The following is a 2,500-nucleotide window of genomic DNA, read 5'->3' as shown; positions in this document are numbered from 1 at the left end:
TGAATTGGCGGACAAGCTGCTTGTGGGCAGCTTGCCGCCGTCGGCACTTGATTGCCTCGAGCGTTCGGTCGGGGAACATCCTGATGAGTTCTTGATTGACGAAGAAGAACCGGGCGTCCCTCTCAAGGAACAGTTCGGCCTCCGCCTTGGCGAGCGACAGGACTTCTTCCTCCGTCCACCTCGCGCGATGCCTCTCCGTGACGATCTCCGCGTTGGCGGCCGCAAGATGTTGGCGGCGGCGATGGACCCCGAGACCGTTCTTGGTTGTAAAGCTGCGGTGGCACTCACTACAGGTATACATAGCTGCAAAAGTTACAAGATTTTCGGCACGGCCGGTTGGCCGGCTAGGTGCTGGGGGAGTTGGGGTGGCACCTTCAGCGGAAGGGCCACCACTTATTCTCTGCTTACTGCCCCCAACTAAAAAAGGGATAGTGCGAGGGGGGGCTGGTAACCCCCCCAAGCCCCTGGTGCGGTCTTCCACTCTGCGAAATCAGCGGGCCCACGAGAAGGGGAGAAGACCGCAGGAGAGGAGAGGCTAAGAGGGCTAGGCCCATGTATTGCGCATCACTCTCCCTGTAACTATAACCCAAGGAAGGCACCTCGCAGCAGCAGCACGACTACATCAAGACCGCACTTCGAGAAGCCAAGTCCGGATGCAGCCACACCGCCGCCACTTGGCCACCTTAAGAGAGTCATAGTTACTCCCGCCGTTTACCCGCGCTTGCTTGAATTTCTTCACGTTGACATTCAGAGCACTGGGCAGAAATCACATTGCGTCAACACCCGCTAGGGCCATCGCAATGCTTTGTTTTAATTAGACAGTCGGATTCCCCCAGTCCGTGCCAGTTCTGAGTTGATCGTTGAATGGCGGCCGAAGAGAATCCGCGCACCCGCGCGCCCCCGGAGGAGCACGCTAAGGCGGACGCGGCCTCGCAGCAAGGAAGATCCGTGGGAGGCCAAGGCACGGGACCGAGCTCGGATCCTGCACGCAGGTTGAAGCACCGGGGCGCGAACGCCGCGCAGGCGCGCGCATCCTGCACCGCCGACCAGCACGAGGCCGACCAACGGCGAGAGCAGACCACGCCCGCGCTAAACGCCCGCACTTACCGGCACCCCTACGGCACTCACCTCGCCCAGGCCCGGCACGTTAGCGCTGACCCACTTCCCGACCAAGCCCGACACGCCCCGATCCTCAGAGCCAATCCTTATCCCGAAGTTACGGATCCAATTTGCCGACTTCCCTTACCTACATTATTCTATCGACTAGAGGCTCTTCACCTTGGAGACCTGCTGCGGATATGGGTACGAACCGGCGCGACACCTCCACGTGGCCCTCTCCCGGATTTTCAAGGTCCGAGGGGAAGATCGGGACACCGCCGCAACTGCGGTGCTCTTCGCGTTCCAAACCCTATCTCCCTGCTAGAGGATTCCAGGGAACTCGAACGCTCATGCAGAAAAGAAAACTCTTCCCCGATCTCCCGACGGCGTCTCCGGGTCCTTTTGGGTTACCCCGACGAGCATCTCTAAAAGAGGGGCCCGACTTGTATCGGTTCCGCTGCCGGGTTCCGGAATAGGAACCGGATTCCCTTTCGCCCAACGGGGGCCAGCACAAAGCGCATCATGCTATGACGGCCCCCATCAACATCGGATTTCTCCTAGGGCTTAGGATCGACTGACTCGTGTGCAACGGCTGTTCACACGAAACCCTTCTCCGCGTCAGCCCTCCAGGGCCTCGCTGGAGTATTTGCTACTACCACCAAGATCTGCACCGACGGCGGCTCCAGGCAGGCTCACGCCCAGACCCTTCTGCGCCCACCGCCGCGACCCTCCTACTCGTCAGGGCTTCGCGGCCGGCCGCAAGGACCGGCCATGACTGCCAGACTGACGGCCGAGTATAGGCACGACGCTTCAGCGCCATCCATTTTCAGGGCTAGTTGCTTCGGCAGGTGAGTTGTTACACACTCCTTAGCGGATTCCGACTTCCATGGCCACCGTCCTGCTGTCTTAAGCAACCAACGCCTTTCATGGTTTCCCATGAGCGTCGATTCGGGCGCCTTAACTCGGCGTTTGGTTCATCCCACAGCGCCAGTTCTGCTTACCAAAAGTGGCCCACTTGGCACTCCGATCCGAGTCGTTTGCTCGCGGCTTCAGCATATCAAGCAAGCCGGAGATCTCACCCATTTAAAGTTTGAGAATAGGTTGAGGTCGTTTCGGCCCCAAGGCCTCTAATCATTCGCTTTACCGGATGAGACTCGTACGAGCACCAGCTATCCTGAGGGAAACTTCGGAGGGAACCAGCTACTAGATGGTTCGATTAGTCTTTCGCCCCTATACCCAGCTCCGACGATCGATTTGCACGTCAGAATCGCTACGGACCTCCATCAGGGTTTCCCCTGACTTCGTCCTGGCCAGGCATAGTTCACCATCTTTCGGGTCCCAACGTGTACGCTCTAGGTGCGCCTCACCTCGCAATGAGGACGAGACGCCCCGGGAGTGCGGA

General features: G+C 59.3%; 1 pseudogene; it reads right to left on the bottom strand.

Annotated features, from left to right (window-relative positions):
- LOC124773748 overlaps window positions 1-2,500 on the bottom strand; it is a 7,963-nt pseudogene that overhangs the window by 4,397 nt on the left and 1,066 nt on the right.

Source organism: Schistocerca piceifrons, unplaced genomic scaffold (assembly GCF_021461385.2).
Source record: "Schistocerca piceifrons isolate TAMUIC-IGC-003096 unplaced genomic scaffold, iqSchPice1.1 HiC_scaffold_954, whole genome shotgun sequence".
Classification (NCBI taxonomy): domain Eukaryota; kingdom Metazoa; phylum Arthropoda; class Insecta; order Orthoptera; family Acrididae; genus Schistocerca; species Schistocerca piceifrons.
This window is presented reverse-complemented; position numbering and strand designations above follow the sequence as displayed.